At 48.7% G+C, this 21,016-nt stretch overlaps 1 protein-coding gene and 1 pseudogene across 18 annotated transcripts in view; one reads left to right on the forward strand and one right to left on the reverse strand.

Annotated features, from left to right (window-relative positions):
• The window catches only part of NCAM1 (neural cell adhesion molecule 1), a 300,388-nt gene that overhangs the window by 208,203 nt on the left and 71,169 nt on the right, over positions 1-21,016 (forward strand). The window lies entirely within an intron of this gene.
• Positions 4,692-4,768, reverse strand: LOC115272950 (annotated as a pseudogene).

Below are 21,016 nucleotides of genomic sequence, written 5' to 3' on the forward strand. Positions count from 1 at the left end.
TTTCTAACGTTTGGTCCTGAGTCCCATCCCCATGGGTACATGCTGGGCTGTGAGGACTTCCCCTAAGCGGCCTCCACAGACTGATGGCGGATTCGAGGCGCCCCCATCGGGCCATCTTGTCCCGTGTATCACACAAAGCCCATCCCTCTGAGTTCTCAGTAAGTGTCCCCTCCTGTGCTGTCCCCAACCAGCTCAGCCTCGTTGTGTTCTGGAATTATTTTCCATGCCACTGTGGATTGTCTACGTACTCGGTGGAGAGATGTCAGTATATTCTAGCTTGAGGACAGATCACGGTTTGCTTTTTTGTCTGGGTCTTTTTATTTTGCCTTATATTGTTTATTCACAGATTTTAGAAGATTGCACATTTTGTTTAATTATGTTGGAGACAGACTGGCATTTTAGCTGTTACAGTCTGCAGGAGAGGGGTTGATAGCAAAAATTATGTGGAGTTTAAATTGTGTGTGGTGAAGGAAGGGGAAATGAATAAAGCTGTTTTACCATGAAAAGTAGGTATTTTGCCTTGGATCTTGGAATGGATGTTTTTTTTTCCTTCTGAGCTGGAAATGTTCTAAGTGCTGCATTGTCTATTTTGTTTGCCTTTTACAAGTGTGACTGTTATAAAAAGGAAATTTGTATCTGTATTTGCAAATTTGAGGCTGGCAGCTGTGTTTTGAAGGCTTAATCTGGGATCGAACTCAGATGCAAATGATGTCGAATAGTTTTCTCATGATGGTATCAAGTTTTACTTTTTAAAAATACTGCTGGTGGCAACTCCAGCCTCCACGGAGAGTCTGTTGACTTTTAGAGTCTGAAGCAATAGGCAATTCTAAAATGCTGTAACGTGGGAGAGCAGTGGCTTCTGGTCCCCACCACCGTGCTTTTGCATAACCAGCGGCGTGGACAGAGTCCTTTCCCTGCTCTTATTCCATTAGCCATGGTTTTGATTAGTTGGGGGGAGGGGAAAAAGAGCCCTCACAAAACCACAAAGCTTTTTGTCTCCTGTGTCTGTCGGAATGTGGTTGATTTAATTTCAATGAAATTTTAATTAGAAAAATTCTGCCAAGATCCAGCCCTGATTTGAATATTTATAGCTATGTTAAGAATCTCCACAAACCTGAGGTCTGACTTGAATTGCTTCTCGGGACCTCAGCCCTGGCAGTACCATAAGAAGGGAGGGCATGGTGGTGCCGTGGCTCACGTGGTGGCTGGACCAGGAAGCTGTTGTGTGCGCGGCCTCCGCTGTCTGAATCGCAGCGGTTTGTCTGGATCTGTTTGTCAGGCTTCTGAGCACTTGGGTACCAGGGCAGAAAATGCGTGTCGGACATTAGCACATTACCTGAAACATACACATTTTTCGGGACAGCATGATTTGCGGGAAAAGCTAAAGGGGAAGGAAATCACCATCTAGGTGCATTCTTTTCTACTTTGAGGCTTAAGTTTGGGGGTCGAACCTCAGCCCCTTTATCTCTAGCACCGGAGAAGACGGGGCGTGCGTCAGGGCTGGTGAAAGGAACCTGCCAGCCCTGGGGACAGCGCTGTGGCATTGCTCTTGGCAGTGGGCTTCCGTGGCTTGTGAGTAGAGGTGATGCAACACCGAGGTGCAGAGCTTCTGGATAGCTCCGCACCAAACACCACTGTGCCTGGGTAGCCCCTATTTATCCCCAATGAATGAGCTCGATGTTAAAAAAAAAAAAACAATTTCGGTGGCACATTACCTTTGTCAGTATGTGTTTAATGTCAATGCTCTGTACCCCGTGCAGCAGAATAATGCCTTTAACTTAGACAGTGGAGTTCTTAGTAGGATCCGCTTTGATCTAGGACACCAGAAATTGAGAAATATAAATCTTCCCTTCTGAAGACTTCCTGACAATCCTATCCTTTTTTTTTTTTTAACAGACCCAGAACAAACTGAGACCCTAGCGGGGATTTAGTTTCCCTGTAGCGGGGCCAAGCTCACCCCCAACCCCCAGTATCCTGGAGTGATTTCTGTATTTCCCACTTGCTGAGATCTCTCTCTCTCTCTCTCTCTCTCTCTCTCTCTCTCTCTCTCATAGCTCAGACTCCATTTCCCCATCAAACACCAGGTATTTCAAAGCAGCCTCAATTTCATTTAGTAATGCTTATGCAGAGGAAAGCAGATAAGGCAGAAATGTATTGTATCTGAAAATAAATTTGTAGTTCTCTAGTGAAAATAGAAGGGAAAAAAAAGCATCCTCGGTGGCGATTTGTTCTACTAAATGTCAACAGGTAGGGCTGCGACCCCCCGAGTGGAGGGCTTATGCACACAGGACCCAGCTTCCCCAGCTGAGGGTGTGGAGACCTGGAATCGTCCCCACCCGGCTCTTCATGACCACCTTTGTCGGGCACAGATTTTAAAGACCTTGCAAATTTGGGAATGTGAAATAGTTCACATTCAGCTTAGGATTTTTTTTCACTTGCATGTGGCACGGAGAAACGAGGTGCCACTCATATGTCCCACTCATATGTCCCCTGAGGTAAGGAAATAGAAATAAAGTAATGGCAGAGAGGAGAAGAAGGCAGCATGGAAGGTGAATTCGGTGGGGAGAACCCGGCAGAAACTCTTTCTCTGAAGCACAAACCTCTGCTCACATCTATGCTCACCCCAAGCTCACCACTAACTATGCCTCCATCCTCAGGGAATAGAATCTGCCTCTGCTGGAGAAGCTGGTGTGTGCGTGCGTGCGTGCATGCGTGTGTGTGTGTGTTTGCTCATCAGTTGGGAGCCCAAAGCCTTCCTCCTTGCAGCCCCTACAAAACAAAAGTCTCCAGGGATGCCTTGGCACCTGAGGCTGTGGGGTGATGTCATGCTTTCGTGGGAGATGTGTGTTTCTCAGACTGACTGAAGCCTCTGAATGCTAACTCCAATGTGCGGTGCTAACCATCTGGAGACATTTTCCAGTTGCTGTCAGAAGGTCTCTAATGCAACTCGAGCTGACGGAAGCCTAATAGAATTTACCAGTTGCACTGGTTTCTGAAAAACAGCACCACAATAACCCTGGGCCCAAGAGATGGAGGCTGTGTGTGCTGTTTGAATGGAAGGGGCGAGGGAGAGAACGCATGCAGTGCATTTTGTAGGAATTTGGAAACACTTAAATTGTGTCCGTCCATCCTAGTGGGGAAACTTTGCTCCGCTGGTCACATGGATGTCATTCATTTATTTACCAGTCATTCACCTTGTAGAAAGCTCTTCTGATTGAGGAATTTTGCATATCAGCCCCATTCCTCAAGAAGAGCTGTATCTTTCAACGTGTGTAACTTGGGCCGGTCCCAAGTTGCTAGAAAGTAGCCCAGATACCCCCAGCGTCTGAGGCTAGGGTCTCAGAAGTGAGGCATTTATGACACTGTCAGAGATGAATGCTTGAGCTTTCTCTCTGTCCATATGATGGAGAAATACTAGAATTCTTTGCTTTTATGTTTTCCATGCCATTCACCATGGTGAAAAAGACATCATACTCCCTACGTATCTGTACATATCTTTATGTCCCTGTATTTAAAACCCAGCACATTTATGCATGCACATAAATACGTGTATATGAAAACACATCGGGGGAGAAGAAAAGGGCAGGAATAAGGGAATGAAGAATGCTATTTAAGAAAGCTGAAGGCAGCGCAGAAGTCAGAGAGTGGTGTTTTTTGATAAAATACGACATCTTAGTAGAACAGGATCTGATCATCAGGGACCCTCATGGCAAGAACACAGAGCTGGGGACCAGAGATCATGGTGGCTTTGTTCAAGTCCCTTCATCCGCTGTGTGCTGTCCCGGCTCTGTGCCAGGAATGGGGCTGGGACTGGTCCTAAAATGCAGAGAAGGGAGACAGGACAGGCCCGTGAGAGGCTTTGGTTTAGGGAGGGTGCTTGGTAGCCTTTTAAAAGCAAAGGTACATAGTGACGATTCCTAATGTTTCTCTAAGTTGGATTCTGCTTTGATTGTGCTGGAGAGTTAGTACAAGGAAGTGGCCTGAGGTCAGAGCAAATGGGAGATGTCCTACAGCTCATCAGGGCTATTTCATCCACAATGGACTGAATTGTTAAACTTTACAGGGGAGTGGGCGAAGCCCCATTTGACCGCTGTCCAATTCTCTGACATCTTGGAAAACCATCTGGTGTATTCTGAGGTCACGTCCCTACCCTGCCTCCAAGAACACCCACTGGTCCAGGAAAGATACACACACGACCCTTCATGGTTTTCAAGGGAGGTGCTATGGGTGTTTGCGAGGATTAATTTTCCTTCTGAGTTACATCTTACGATATGAGACATCTGTAAATCACCCCATTGTTTATTTTTTGTATGTTTAATTTATGTGGTTTTTCTCTGTGGTCGTTGGGACAGGGCCAGATTTAACTTAACAAATTCCTGAAGGCAGATACAATAAATGCCTTCCAAATGTTTCCATCGTACCATTAAAAAAATACACCATTTATTTTCCAGCCTGTTGAAGAAAGTTTGTCCATCAACTTCTTGTGTCCTTGACATATGTGGGGCGGCTGGGTGGCTCAGTCGGTTAAGTGTCCAACTTCAGCTCAGGTCATGATCTCACAGTTGATGCGTTTGAGCCCCGCGTCGGGCTCTGTGCTGGCAGTTCAGAGCCTGGAGCCTGCTTCTGATTCTGTGTCTCCCCCTCTCACTCTGTCCCTCCTCCTCTGTCTCTCTCTGTCTCTGAAAAATAAATAAAGATGTTAAAAAAAAATTTTTAATAGATAAGAACAGATACTACACTTGATCTTAGCCAAACGTCGAGAAGCAATTAAAGTATTTTTAAAAAGATAGAAAACCTGACATACAGGAGGGCGTGAAAATGATATACTGCCTTGAGTTCACCAGGAATGGTAAACCTGCTTTGGAGAGGTTGGAGTTTATGGTCCTGCTTCCTCTTCTCCAAACTTCTCGATAGATGTTGTTGACTATGTGGTAGGGGGTGTTGGCAAGATTACAAAATGTGATCTCAAGCTTCTCCCAGGATGTTGTTTCCTGGCTGGTGCAGATGCACAGATTGTGCCTTCCAGCGCCCCAGCGGGAATGTTTATGGCGCTGGTGTTCCTCACACTGGCAGGTGGAGTGGCCCCGGGGACGCTGCTGCCCACGCGGGTGGGGGGCTGGGAGGGCGTCGACTCTTCAGGCTCCATCTTACCTGGAGCCACTGGACGTGGCCTGGAGTTGCACCCGGAAGTAGGACAGGATACAAAGAGGCACACTTAAAAGTCGTGTGGAAGAAGGAGCCTCACAGTTTCCTTAGCACTTGTCACGGAGCACAAGCCTGAGGAGAGCAGCAGAGGGGATGAGCCCGACCCCAGGGGGAGGAACGAAGGCGTGGCAGCAGGTGGCTCCGGCTGACCGAGAAAATGCTGGCCCACTGTGGGCAGGCTCAGATTTGGAAGGAGCTCAGGGCAGCGAAGGGGGGCTGCCCTGCCCATCTCTCCATTTCCAATTTTTCTCTTATATCCATCTCTCTTGCTTGTTAACCTTCACATTCTGTCCCCCATGGGTCCTCCCCTGACGCCCTCAAAAGGGATGCCTGGAGCAGCAGTGACAGAAGACTCCACTACAGGGAGAGGGAGGGGGGCTGCTATTTTAGAAAACTAACTATATAAATAGAGAGTTGGGCTCTGAAAAGAAGTTCCTTAAAGACTGCGTGGGATTTAAACTCCAAGCAACAAGCATGAGATAGACAGTACAGATGAACTAAATGCAAACACAGTCCCTGCATTACGAATTCTCTCCTTTCTTCCCCGTCCTGGTCTCTCGGAGCCTCTGCCTCAGAAGAGGAGGAGGAGCAAGGAGAACCTAGGAGCACAGGATAGCCAGGGAGACAGAAAAAAAGGAGCCAGATGCAGAGAAAGGCAGAAGAGGAGTAAAGTGACCAGGACGGGACTGCCCTCAGGTCCCACCACGTAGCCAGTGAATCGGTGTACTGACTTAAATAGGGCTGCCGGACTTAGCTCCCAGCACCGGCCTTGCTTCCCGCCCTCAGAAAGGATTCGGAGCTCCAGTGTATATTTCATTATCAAGGCGATGAAGCCCGGGGCAGCAAACGCGTGGGCTGGCCGTGCAGCAGCACATCTGGACCGGTCCTGCCTCGTTTCCATGGGGCTCTGACGAAGTTCCATCATTTGCACTCTGATGAAGTTCCATCATTTGCAGCACGGAGCAAACTTTTTAATGTACCTGCTTCCCTGCAAGTTGCTGACAAACGGCCTGGGGTTTGCAAACCTGCCTACCGGAATCAGGAGGGAGAGCTCAGTAAAAAAACGAAAGAAGGCTCACTCCTTGCTAAGCAATAGACGCGGAGCTCTCTGGGTGTGCTCAGGATGGAAAATGCTTCCTGGGTTTCTGAAGAGTGAAGAAGCTGGATGAAGCTCAGAGCGTGATGAACTCATGGAAGGTACCAGTGAGCTCTCGGTGCTCCAGGATGCCCGACCCTGAAGAGCCGGAACGCAGTGACCTGCTGCTGCTGCCCGGCTGCAGGAAGCAGCTGGCAGTGACCCGCTCTTGTGCCCAGGATTGGGGTTAGAGGGTCAGACAGGACAGCAGTGTGCTGAAGCTGTCCCACGGGCTTTCCAGAGAGACTGCACGCATCTCCTCCAAACTCAGATTCAGATCCATCCTCGTGGTGCCTGCTTGAACGTTCATGGTGGGAGTGTTTACACCGCAGGAATCGGCAGGTGCTCCACATGAGGACTGTCCTCCCACCAAGGGCCGTCCGATGAATGGTCACCAGCATGCCACTGGGCAGGAGGCAAAGGCGATCAGATACTTTGTAGTGGTATGTAATTACCAATTTTCTTTTTTTTTTTTAATTTTTTTAATGTTTTTATTTATTTTTGATACAGAGAGAGACAGAGCATGAGAGGGGGAGGGGCAGAGAGAGAAGGAGACACAGAACCGGAAGCAGGCTCCAGGCTCTGAGCTAGCTGTCAGCACAGAGCCTGACGCGGGGCTCAAACCCACGAATGTGAGATCCGACCTGAGCTGAAGTCGGAGGCTTAGCCGACGAGCCACCCAGGCGCCCCTAATTACCAATTTTCAATGCTCTGAAAACCTGGTCTTGTTTTCTGTGAGGGCATATGTTTATGTGTGTATCCCCTCAGCCCGATTCCTAAGAATCCAGCATCCTTTAGCTGGGAAGTAAAATGAGAGCACATTCCATTTTCAAGGCTTGTTTAAGACTTTTGCAACAAGTAGAAGGCGATCGCGTCTGCTCAGCTAAGCAATTTGGTGTCTGTTGATAGCCAAAGAGCCTGGAAAATGATCTTTGCCTCAGCTCACCCACTGTGCAAGGGAATGATGCTGAGGAGCCAGCCGGCTGCCTCCCAAGGCCTATTGTGTGGCGCTCGGCAGCACGGTGGTGAGGGAGAGGCGGGGTATGATTTAGCCATCTTTTGCTCTGTCTGCTTTGCTTCATAAGAACACTGCCAGACAGTCTTTGTGTGGCTTTTCTGTCAACACTGGGGCCATTTCTTCTCTCCCATCCCTCGGGGGATATGGAGTATAGACAGTCCCCAGTAAGATTCTGGAAAGAGCTTCCAACACACCACATGGAAATTTCTAGAAACATGCAGATGTCTGAAACCTCCTAAGCATAACATGCTGCAATTTTCTTTACTTTTAAATTGTATCTTTTCAAACATAGAAGCACATGGCTTTTGTGATTGTGGGTCTTAGAAAACAGGAGAATGTAGATATGGAGAAATCCAACTCCTCAATGTTCTACAGTGGAAAAATGCTCACAATCTCTATGATCTTATAAATGAAGAAACTGGGGACCTGGAGGGTGCATGACTTCCTGGAGGTCAGAACACAGAACAGGGCCCCAAATCCCCGGGCAGCACAGAGCAACAGCATCTGCCACCACAGCCCCTCCTCTCCCTTCTGTCACGGTGTTCGGGCCACTGGCCATGACAGGGGCCATGCTGAATGTTCTGCCTGCTTCTCACCTCATCTGACATGCACTCAACACCCCCTGGGCACCGGCGGGGCCGAGCGCCTGGAGGATGGAGAGATACGCAGCGGCTCAGTCTCATCCTGCAGAGAAGAACTCTCCCAATTAAAAGGGTGTATGAAGCACTTCACGTTGAAAGGCAGGAGAAAGCACATTTGGCCGAGACATCTGGCCAGTCCCAAGATTCTTTCCTCAGGAAACATTAACTAAAGGAAGAAAATAAATCTATAGAGGTAATCACTATAGGGTAGCGTTTTTCTCAGCATGAGATTTGGGACCAAAAGAATTACCAGGCCTTCTCCAGAATGGTCTTTCAAAGAGCCTGATGTCTGGGCACCTAGCTTTGGGCAGAGGATGATTAGGAAAACACTCGCTCTTTGGGAAGTGCAGGCATGACGTGTGAAGGCACATCCCAAAGGATAGACTTCCTATAGCCTTTTCAGTTTGCATTTGTCTCTCCACCCTAAGAATAAACAGCAGGGACCCTACTTAGAGTAGAAGAAGTAGAGGAACCCCGTCTCCCATTTGAGGACCTGCTGCGTCATTGGAAGCGTCCTGGTGGAAGAGAATGGACTTGGGGACAGGCGTCCCTGAGTTCTCAAATCCCAACTCCCCATCTGTCAGCTGTGTAATGTTGGGCCACTCAGTTAACCTCTCTCAACCTTAGCGTCCTCGTCTGTAAAATGGGGAACAGCAGGTTCCTACAGAGGGTGGATGTGAGGGTCCATCACTCAATCCGTGAGCGTGTAGGTGCAGTGCTAGGTTTGTAAAGCATCTGGTCCGGGGTTAAACACCTGGATGCCGATGAGCGTGTTGTCTAGAACGGGGGCCTCATTCAAGGTCCAGGGTCTCTTTACTACTTGATGTAGTTTCAAACAAGGATAAAAATATCCCTGGTCTGGAGTAGCCTGCTGGGGCTTCTTTGTCATTCTTTCAGTCTCACTAATGCCGTAGGGAGGTGTTCCTATCGCACAGGCCAGGAGAATCAGCTTGGAAGGCTTTGTGACATGTGCTGTGAGAACCGTGGGTGGCCTTCCGGGCACAGCCAGCCCCACAGTCCCAAGCTGCCCACTTGCCCGCTGCCCAAGTCCGAGTGACATCCCACACGGGCTCTGTTTGGTGGGACTTAGACTGGTTGGTTCTGAGGCCCGGATGTGGACACGCCTACGGTGATACGCCATGTTTCCTTAAGCCCATGTGATTTTAATGAGATGGCCTTCCCTCTCTTTGCCAGAAATGGGACTGGCCTCAGAGGCCACGGGGTTCCTGGCAGTGCCTGGCTGGTCCAGCCTCCTTGACTGTCTCACTTTGTTGCAATGACAGGTGGCCACCTGGGATCAGATGAAGGAGCCCCTCCGTTTTTGACAACGAGCCTCCAGAGCTTAAAAATTCTTTGAACGATACCACTTAGCCACTTTAGCTTCAAAAAATATTCCCTGAAATAGGTCCCAGGGGTACATCCGGAACACACATGTCTAAGTAGCTCGCAACTGCATAAACCCAGGAAGAAACAAAGGTAAATGGAGCCCACTGTTTCTTTCTAGCTCCCTGGTTTCCTTACAGCCCTGTCGGAATGATGTTATTTGGCAAAACGCAGCTTTCTGTCCTCGGAGTTATCCATATCTCTCCTCTTAAGTCCGTAGGGATTGCTTAACACTTGAAGAAACATCAAGCTTTTTGACTGCACCCCAAGGGGAGTAAAAGCCTTGGTAGAAGAGTAGTCCGTCTTGTCCTCTGTCTCTCTGACTCCCTCTCCTACCAGATGGCAGCACGTCCGGGGGCCACTGGAGATGCCCTGGAGGAGTGCGCCAGGCTCCACCTGCCAGGCAAGCGGAGCAGGAAGGGGGTCTGCTCGGTTCGCGTCCCCCGTCACCTGTCAGGCTGGCTCTGACACTCCTTTTCTGGGCTCCCACGTGGTTAATTAATGGCCTTGGATTATGGTAGCAAATAGCACCAGTGACTACCATCTGTAGAGTGCCTACTATGGACCGGGCACTTCCCACACCCTTCCCTTGAGCTTCGACACCACTCTGCACTGCAGACAGTATTGCCATCTCTGTGTCACCAAAGAGAAGGAATAAGAGCGTTTGGGGAACAGCAGCCAACGGGAGCTCGGAGTAGGAGCGTCCTCCCTGCCCACTGGGTGGTGGCATTGCGCACCAGGCGTTGGTCTGATTTGGACTAGAACTTCAGCCGGTAGCTGAGTCCAGGGCCCAGGACCTCCGCGTGGGAGGGGACTGGCGAGAGGTCACCACCTTCTAGGCTGCGCTAGGACCCCAGGCTTTATATGGGAACACCTTAGACCCCCCCCCCCGCCCAGGTGGGGCTGGGACTTTTGACGAGCTGCCAGGGTCAGCGAGGGTTGGCTGTGCACCTGTGCACGAGGTGGGGCTTTGCCTGCAGGTCGGAGTCTCTTCCCCCCACCCGGCAAGACCGGGACAAGCCAGCCTTGGCAGGACGATGGGAAGATTGGGAATCTTTTTGACGGATTGCCAAGCTGACCCTGATCCTATGACTACAGAGGTGGAGTGGACCTTCAAGATCAGTCCGACCCCTTCCTTTCTGGATGAATAAAGTGAGCCTTGGCTAGGCAAAATGACTCGCCTCAGATCCTGTGGGTGTTCTAGGAGGAAGGCCAGAACAGAACCCCCCGCTTTCTGGTTCCTTTTCATCTGCTTTTCCCACTTTGCCACCCTCTGCCTCTCCTTTTATCCTAATTTTGCAGCTGGGGCTCTGGTGCCACAGCCCCAAAGAGGCTATTAGCACCAGAATCTGGGACTCCTGCCATGTGGGTGCAGGATCCTCTTTCCACTGCACCTCACGACCCCATTCTTAGGGACTGACACATGCATTTCCACTGAAAACAATTTTAAAATACATTTTTTTAACCAAGTAGATTACCGGGAGATAAAACATACATGAAAGGAAGGTCGCTGTCAGGCAGCCTAGAGCATTTATTGGAACCCGCTGCGTGTAAAGCCAAGTATGAGATGCTTTGAAATGACAGAAGACACCTGACCTCACTCTTGGTAGCTTATGTCTAGCTGCTTGGTGTGATTCTCCTATTCCATCTTTTCCTCTAATTCATTACGAAAGCCTGAGCTCAAATAATGTTATCAATTTCTAAGTATAAGAGCAAGAAACTTACAGCTACGAATATGGAACCAGCCAGAAGTTGAGCCTTGGTTCTCGTGTGCACTGGCCACTTGAAAAGCAAGTGTGACCCCCACATGGTGCACAGGGTGATCTTTGGGGTCCCGTGGACCTGTGTCTACAGGGGAGTAAGCTGTGGAGACAGAGGCATCGCGGGGAGTTGCATTTATCTTGATAGTTTAAAACAGAGGACATTAAAGAGTTTATAGGAAAATGTATTTCTACATGTTGTTATCTATTCCTGACATGTAGGCAATTTCTAGGGAGTATGTAAGCCATAGAGATCCACACTGGCCAGAAAGATCTAGAATTAAGATGGAGGGACACTTATATGTGTGCAGTGGTTATGAATTCCCACATTTAGGAAAGAACTAATGAATCACCAAATGTTTTTTTCCATTAAAGTGAGGCTTATGGCAGGGCACCTGGGTGGCTCAGTTGGTTGGGCATCTGACTTTGGCTCAGGTCTTGATCTCAGAATCTGTGAGTTCGAGCCCTGCATCGGATTCTGTGGTGACAGCTCAGAGCCTGCAACCTGTTTCAGATTCCGTCTTCCTACAGCTCTGCCCCTCCCCCACTCTCTCACGCTCTCTCTCAAAAATAAATAAACTTTAAAAAACTTAAAGTGAGGCTTGTATTTTAGAGGGGGTGAAATCAATGAGAAAGCATCGAGATATTCAGAATAAGTCATAATGTTTACGTATGAGAGGGACATTTGTCCTTGGGATTCTGCTGTTTCCAAAGCAAGATGCATTCAGCTAGGAGTTATTTGAAACAATTGGAAGTTTTCTTTTATCAGATTCAGCAGGGGATTGAGAGTCCTGCTTACTGCGGAGGTTTGAAATTCATGAGTGTAACAGAACAAAGGTGGGAGTAGGTAGTTGCTTGCACCACGTACCAGAGGCGTTCTGGGCTAAGAGACTGCCGTTTAGTGTTCAGTCTCCTTTTTTACTGCCATCTTGAAGATGCTACGCATAGCAGTAATTCATCATATTTTATGCTTTGTGGCTAATTCTGCATTTCTGAAGGCTGTTTCTTTCAGAGCCTCAACGTCTCATTCTAGGAAGGGAGTGTGTGATTCCTCATGCATTCTCTTACCTTCATTTTCTCTTATGGTTAACGAGGGTCAGGACTGAACGTCCGGAACAGATTTCTCAGGCCACATCCATGTAGTGACCGGTACATTGATCTGTGGGAGCTTTAAATGAGGCTTGTAGCCAGAACATCTCAGGGAGACCCACTTAGCAAAGCAAGAGAAAGACTACTGAGCTGACCAACTGCGGCTCATTGAGACTTCCAACACAAGTTGTCCCGGGCTGGGGGGACCAGGGACGTCAGAAGGTGCGTTGAGGGCAGCGGTGCCTCGCTCTAACCTCCTGGCCATTATTATTGTATCCGTTCTGAGTGAGGCCTGTCTGCTTTCAGAAGAGCATGATGTTTACATGTGTTCAGGTAAGACTCCCTGCAGTACTCACGTGACGCACGTGGACGAGTTGATGCAGAGCTGCGCCCCATCGCTTCACGCAGTGAGTGGCGAAGTACCAGGGCAACATCAGAATGATGGTAAAAATAAGAATCTTCGGGCAAGGACTCGAAGAGTTTCAGTGAGTTTGACGTCGTTTAGGGTTCATCCGTGAGCCCCGCGGGGCCAGGGAGCTCTGGCTTGGCTGCGTACCCCAGCCGTCGGAGGAGCGTCTCAACACAGCCCCAGGCCCTCCCATGGCAGAGGTCCTGAATCAGGGTCTCCAGAGGCACAGGGAGGACATCTGTCTTTATAGGCTCTCCAGGGAATCCTGGACAGGCTGACCGGTGCCATTCCAGAGCTCGAACCCCTGCATCCCATGCAGGTGCAAACCTCCAAAAAGAAGAGTGAGAGCAGAATCTTCCCAGCTAACTAGAGACAGACCTTTTACGGCTTACTCTGTGCAGAGACTGTGCAGAGCACTGAGGACACACACCCTCATCGCTACAGAGGCCGGCATTTAACAGGTGTTCATGCATCACATGGCAACACCCAGGTGCCGTGATGGGAGAGGACAGCTAGCTGTGGAGGAACAGAGCGGGACTGGCCTTCTACCGCTTCACCTTCGATTCCCTTCCTGTTATGGCCACAGAAGCCATAAAGGCCATGGAGGATGCTGGGGCCAAGCCTTGACAATGAAAACCAGGAAATAGCCCCCTATCAGTCGTCCGGTGGTCCTGGTTGATTTTCCCATGGAAGAAGAATCTAGAAGTGTCACTTTTGAAAGATGGCACTCAGTTCAGTCTAGTCTGGGCCAACTTTGTACACAGATAGTCAAGGTCTCATGGAAGGTTCCACCCATAGCCTGCGTCTGCAGCACCCGCGGGAGGGAAGAGGCTGTTCACACATAGCTTGGGTGTGAAGCTTATGTCACAGTTGGTGGTTTCTGGAAGACTGTGAGGAGCCACAGAATTAGCATATAGGGAGCGTCTTACCAAAGCTCATTAGAGGCCATCACACTGCATGAGTGTGCCATCCGGTTAGTGCCATGGCTTTGCTTTATCCCCATGTACTTTCCTTCTAGATGGAGGTTTCCTGTTCAGGGTCATTCTGTCTTGTGACGTTACAAAAGGATCTGGGTGCAACACAAGGGCCAACCTGAGACTAGAGCTCATTTTTAGTCATTTAAGAGCCTTGTCCCAAGGGGTCAGGGAAAAGGACAGACCATGGAGTTCAAGAAGTCTTTGATATGGTAGTCATATTATTATTATTATTAATATTATTAATAATATTATTATTATTATTTAACTTTATAACCTACAGAGATGTTTTGGGGGGAAAGCTTGGGTTTTATCATCACCTCCCCTTTCCTAGGAAGCAGGCACATAACTCACAGTCCAGGGATGTTCTAGATGGCCGTCCTTCAAACTGGGTCGGGAAGTTGTGTGTGTGTGTGTGTGTGTGTGTGTGTGTGTGTGTGTGTGTGCGTGCGTTGGACGTATCGGTGTTGGCAACTCAAAAGGCATCATCTTGCCTGAATGGACTCCGTAATAAATGCTCTGTGAAATGCAAATCTGTTTGTAGACTCTATAACCAAAAAAAAGTGGAAAAGAGAGGCATTGCTTACACCCTCAAAGAGCAGGATGGAATTTGGGGACAGATCCACTGCCCCTGAGGGAGTTAAGGACCGCTGCCGGGGTCGTGTGCTCTTTCCCCTCTAGGCATTTACTCATCCAATTCCAGCCTGTTAGTAAACTTGGGTGTCAGACTGTCACTGTTCAATAGCTTTCTACGAGATACTGCCATCTTTAAAGGCCAGCTAGTGACGCTGACAGCTATGACTTGTTTATAGAAATAAAGGCAGCTTTCCTCGTTACAGAATAGGGTCTAATGCATGACCAGAGGGTATATATTCATATGTGTTTGTGCTTTTTCTTCTTGGGCAAAGTTTGTTGCTGTTTTTGTTGGGAGGGAAGGACTGTGTCTGTCTGTCTTGAGGAAGTATATAGAAGGCTGACCCCGAGATTATAGTGGGTCGGGTGGAGAGGGAGGTGACCGAAGGGAAATTATGGCGGGGTCTCTGACAGATAAAAGACAGGTCTGTCGGGGAGATCTCAGCCTGAGTGAAGCAGTGACCCATCCTGTCACGATTCACACTTCAAAGAGTACTCACACTGCCCCTGAGGCCCTGGCCAGCTGCATCGTGATGGCCGTGCAGCCAGGGCGGGGGGGTTGGGGGGCATGTCTTATGGGGACAGAAGGGACCTGAAAGTTAACATAGAACAACCTTATTGCATGTGAGCTCCACTCATTTAAAGATGACCAGGTTGGCTGTAGTTGTAGGGCTTTGTAGCCTTGTAGCTGGCAGTCCGGTTTGGAATAGAAACTAGTCATTACACTCCCAAGTTTAGCTACTGTTGGGGCTGATTCCGTTTTTGTTGTTATTTGGTTTGGTTTTGTAATAAAATTTGTCAAATTGGCTAACATACAGTGTATAAAGTGTGCTCTTGGTTTGGGGGCTAGATTCGCATGATTCATTGTTATATACAACACCCAGCGCTCATCCCAACAAGTGCCCTCCTCAGTGCCCATCACCCATTTTCCCCTCTCCCCCATCCCCCACCCCCCTCAGTTTGTTCTCTGTCTTTAAGAGTCTCTTATGGTTTGCCTCCCTCCTTCTCTGTTGGTAACTATTTTTCCCTTCCCCATGCTCTTCCATTAAGTTTCTCAAGATCCACATATGAGTGAAAACATATGATGTCTTTCTCTGACTGACTTACTTCGCGCAGCATAATACCTTTCAGATCCATCCACGTTGCTGCAAATGGCAGGATTTCATTATATCTCATTGCCAAGTAGTACTCCATTGTATATATAAACCACATCTTCTTGATCCATTCATCCATTGATGGACATTTAGGCTCTTTCCATAGTTTGGTTATTATTGAAAGTGCTGCTATGAACATGGGGGAACGTGTTCCCCCTTGGGTTTCTGTTTTTAAAGAAGGAAAATCCATTGGTCACTGAGCTGAGTTTCTGGTCACTGTGACCAGACACCATATTGGAAGTTCAAAAGTTAGTTCCCAGAGGAGAATTCACTGTCCAGGGGAAAGGGTGAAGGAATGAGTGTGTGTGTGTGTGTGTGTGTGTGTGTGTGTGTGTTTCCTCCCGTGTCCTACCCAAGTCTCTTATGTAGACTTGGTGTTGAACCCATCAGGCAGCATCACAGTGGTTGCTGTGACCCCCCATTGCCAAGACAGGGGGTCTGGCCTCCTGAAGTTGAGAGCAAGTTTTCTACAAATCTCCCCCTAAAGATGGAATTAGTCTCTTGGCACGTTTTCCTTCTTGTTTAGATAAGGATCCAGGTATAAGAAAGTTTAGTTACTTGGTTTTAAAGTTGCTCATAACCAGAATGTGTCACCTTGGAGAAGTTAAGAGGCATGGTCTCTGTGAAATCCTTCCTGAGAGAAGACGCTGCCACATTCAGAAGAGCTTGGTTTGTGTTTGTGCCTTGTGAGCGAGCCTCGTATCGCCCCTGACCTTTGAATGGGCTCCTTGAGATCCCACTCATTTTGGCTCCTGAACATCAAAGCCCATTACGACGTGGTGCCATAGGGGAATTCTCTTTAATGTTTCCGGCTTTGATTTCACAGACTCTGGGATTCAGACGTTCTCCTGCCTATTGCATAAAGCAGAGTGAGTGTGTCAAGGACAGTTGAGTTTGGATTGGGGGAGGGAAGGAGTCTCAGTGAATAATGAAACAACTTTGTAGTGGTGGCTTAAATAAAAACTTGCTACAAAAAGAACTGAAACAAACAAAAAACTATACAGGCTATCATAAGGATCTCATTCCATGTTTAACTTTATGACTTGTTAGCAGTTGTTTAGGGTTGCAGTAGTGTTCTAGGCAAAAACAAAACAAAAGAAAGAGCATAATTAGCACATGGAGGAGGTTCCAACCATCAGGATGAGTGGGGACGTTGAGCATTGGGTGTTTTTCCCCAGCCTCCCCAGCTTGCCTAACAAACTCTACCCAAATCTTTGATTCATTATAACTTGACAAGACTGATAGCAACCTAAGGAGAGCCAGAGGCCTTTGCTGTTATTAGGTGTACAAATCACACGGTAGGAGTACCAAGAATGAAGGAATGTCGATAAGCAGCCCGGGGCTGGAGGAACACTTCTGGGACTCTTCTGGCTCCCTGAAATCACACTTTGCAAAAACAGGAAGGCCGTGTAAGTGTAGCCAAAGGACTTTTAACTGAGAATCAGGAAGTAATGTTATGGGCAATTCTGTGGATGGATGGATCCTAAGGTTGGCAGATGAGACACCAGTCTCAGAATAAAGACATACCTTGGATGTGCCGGGACCGTCACACAGCCACTGTCTACTGCAGCCCCGCTCCTCTCTCCTCTCTACCCGCCACTGGGCTGTGACTGGTCGGGGTCCCTGATAAGCCATAGTGCTAGATGCGGCATTTCAGTTCTTACCCTAATTAGTGGTGCCAGCGACAGCCTTTTATTCATTCCTAACTCAGGGAGACAGTATGATTATTTTCCAGATCATGGATCTACTATTTGTTAAACTATTATTATTTAAATGCCTCGGTTTTCTTCTGTTCTGTCCACTTCAAACTATGGTGTGATGTGGTTCGCTGTGTTATCTGTCCGGTCCGGCACTGTCTGATTGGGGGTGACGGTGGCTGGGGAGTGGGGACTGGACTCTCCACCCAGTAGAAAAGATTCTGACCTCTGCTCAGAATCTCTTTACCACGAATGCTCTACGAGTAGCTTCATAAGGTGAATAACTCTTGGAGAGCGTACCTGATGACCAGGTCCATGAGTCATCCATTCCAAATGTACACCGCGCAGAGGAACAAAGAATCAGCCACAACTTCCCTATCAATCACCAAAGAACAATTCTAATATTAACTTTTTAACAAGGGATGATATGGCTTACCCAGAAACCAAACTGGGGGATCAGGAGTCACCTGTAGATTGGAAAAGCCACTCACAGCCTCTGGCCTGATCCTGTTGGTGGCTGCCACCAATGCTGAGCACTTAGTGGCAGCAGAGGAAGACTGCAGGTAGGCGTAAAGGCCAGGCCCATGGGGGCAGGTGGGGAGGGGAGGGCAGAGAGGATTCAGTTTGGGGACGAGACAGGGGTACAGTGGGGAAGGGTGTGTGGCCTGGTGGGCTCAGGATTCAAGGAACCTGTTTCCAGCCCCTCTTCAGAGTCACTATATCCCAGGGTCTAAGCAGAGAGTATCCCTTAGTAGATCAGGATTTTTCTCTACATAGTCACTTAGCTCATCGAGCACAGAACCAACCCCTTTTCCATGAAAGTTAACTTTAATGGAGACTGTAAGTAATGCCTTGGTAATATCAAGGATTATGGAGTCAGATCTGCATGGGTTCAGATCGTGGCGCTACAACTTACTAGCTCTGTGACCTTGGGCCAGTTTCTTCACATCTCAGTGCCTGGTTCCTCTTTCTCCACTTTGGATAATAACAAGCACCTATCTTGTAGGATTGTTACGAAGATTACAAGAATTCAATAAAGTGCTTGGTCGGGTGACTGGCACACTAATTACCACATACTTATATATATCTTTGTTTGAGAATGTGAATTTTTCACTTGACAGAAACCAAATTTAACAACTCTTTGCACTGGTTGTTTGAGGGATTATAAGCCTTTGTATCTTCAATAGCCCAGATGTGCGTAAAGCTATGAACACATAAGGACATTTTTGAAAGACACGGGCAGGCTCTGAAATTCTCAGGATGAAGTGGCGCGCTAGCATTCTCTGTATTTCTACTTTCCGGGTACAGAGAATGCAACATCTGCAAACAACAGCTGGACAAAGATTAGAAGATAGAATTCCAGCTTCTTGCCGTGTTGGCAAAAGTTGCTGGGCAGGAGGGGAACAATGTGCCTCTTATCAGTACCTTTTTACAGCTGGAAGAAAAGAAGTTGGGCGAGTCATTTTGTCAAGGCAGGGACCTGAGAAAACATTGTCAGGGGCATCCTGGACGCCATCAGATAGTATGTAACAATTTACTAAGAAGGCCGGGGTTCTCGGGGCCGATTGATAGATCTTATGTTGTTTATCTGGAGACCTTAGCCGAGTTCCAGCCATCCATTTGCATCCTGGCCTTGCATTTCAGTATGTCAGCCTCATGCAAAGCGCTGGCCTGGAAACGGCTGACAATGGGAAGGGCAGGTGGAAAAGGAAGCTGGGAAGCTGACTTCCATTCAAAAGTGACCACAGTATTGGGAATAGCAGACGTTTTCATTGGCTTAGGCCGGGACTTAGCTGCCACCTGCCGTCTGTCCAGCTTCCTTAGCTGCACTTACTAGAGCAGTTCTCTTACTTCATGACACCTGCTCTTTAGGGACAGAGGTGAGACTAGGGCAGAACAGGTGAGAGAAAGCTGTTGGTGACACAGCTCCTGAGGACACACCAAGAAACTGAAGCACAAAAGCAAGAAGAGACCCCATGGCAGAAGTCAGAACGTGGAGCCAACACTGTGGGTCCCAGATTTTGCAGCGGGGACCCCCTACTTCTGCCCATGGCATTTCCTATCTATAAGAGGAAGGGACTGCAGATTCATGCATCAGGTCCTTTCTGTCTCACCCTCCTTGTCACTAATTAGCTCTGCAATCCCAGCCATGAATCCCACGTGGGAGGAGACTGAGAAATCACAGTGTAACTAGACCGCATTTGCCACCTCGGCCACACGCATGCTTTTAGCTGTGTGCTCCTCTGTGCGAGGGGCCGTGGAACATTCCTGCCTTCACCCTTGTGGACTGTGCGAGGCCAGGCTAATGCCCACTCCGAAAGGGCTTCTGCTCCTCATCTGGAATCTGGCCCTTTTGAGGCTCTCTGAGTAAACTTCTGATATTTTGCTGCTTTGGGGAAAAAACATACAGTTAAATTCTTCAATCCTCCCCTTCCTGTATGACCCTCACTAAAACAAGCAAACAGACAATAAACAAGCTTCTTTTCATCAGCCAGGCTGGCTTCTCTCCTGTGTCTGACCTGCGGGTGTCGTGTGGAAATTGTTTGGGTCAATTTTGGCCTGCTTGGTAGTCTGTTGGCGTCATTTCTTCCGGCTACCCACTAAAGGTGCTCCAGAGCGCACCTCATAAGAACGGCGTGCTTCCTCGGGGATGGGGATTAGAGTTAGGAGTGGGGGCTTGGGCAGCAGCATCAATCTGTTATTTCTTTTTTTTAAATGTTATTTATATTTGAGAGAGAGAGGGAGACCAGAGGAAAGGCAGAGAGAGAAGGGGACATAGAATCCGAAGCAGGCTCCAGGCTCCGAGCTGTCAGCACAGAGCCCGATGCAGGGCTCGAACCCACAAATTGTGAGATCATGATCTGAGCTGAAGTCAGAAGCTTAACTGACTGAGCCACCCAGGTGCCTAAACCAACGTATAGGTCTTGCCTTGTACCCAGAAGCCCAGGACACTGTGATGTGACCTTAGTGAAGCTTTCCAGCTTCTAGGAGGTTTGTGGAGACAATGATAGCTGAAAACCACTGACTCCTTTCTTTCTATAAGAGCAAACCGTTTGATCGGACCTAGGGAAATGCTGATTTGACCCCGGGAACTGGGGACCCAGGAGAACTGAAGCCATTCTGCGCATTGGCTCTGTGTTCCGACTTGAAGCCAGTCCCGGGAGTCCGAGCCGGCACCCAGTTAGTCCTGAGTCCCAGAACACCAAGAAAGCGAGCTTCCCGCCTCTGGCAAGTGATCTTGTGCTGTTTGGCCACCAGAACTCCATAGGATAGAATGTTCGGGGTGCAGGGGTATCAGCTCAGTCACGTCGGCTTCGGTTGTGCCCTGGGGCCCAGGGCTCTCTCTCCCTTCCTACCTTCTCACAGCATCTAGACTAGTATTCCCTAGCATGGGAAGCTGAAGAATTCCAAAGCCACGTCCCCCTTCTGCACCCCTCCCCCACCGCTCTGGAAGAGTCACGGGACTTGAGGACACTGAAGAGAATTTTCACGAGGATGACCTATTGCGACTATTGTAAGGACTTTAGTAAAACGTAAGGCTTTGGAAACCGGTCTGTTACATGCGCCCAGCATCTCCTGAAGTGAGTGTGGTTTAGGTATATCTGCATACGTCTGCAACTTGTGCGCGTGACTTGATCTTCCCACGGGGAGCTTTGATTTCTCCACTCTGCTGGATGAAGAATGGACCTCCACCCCCGCCAAGACTCCTCTCTGCTCCCTGCCGGTGGTGATGCTCTTCCTCAGCTGACATGCGCCCGCATTCTCAACCCGGAAAGGCCACAGCTTCCTCAAAGGGCTTTCTCCCCTCGTGGGGGGGGGGGGCACCTACTGTGGGAAGCCAGGGGTTCGGATCCTGCCGGGAGCTTCACACAGGTTCCCCAAGGGTTTGGTTATACACTGAGCTGGCCTGGGTACCCC

This window comes from Suricata suricatta, chromosome 11 (genome assembly GCF_006229205.1).
Source record: "Suricata suricatta isolate VVHF042 chromosome 11, meerkat_22Aug2017_6uvM2_HiC, whole genome shotgun sequence".
NCBI classification, from domain to species: domain Eukaryota; kingdom Metazoa; phylum Chordata; class Mammalia; order Carnivora; family Herpestidae; genus Suricata; species Suricata suricatta.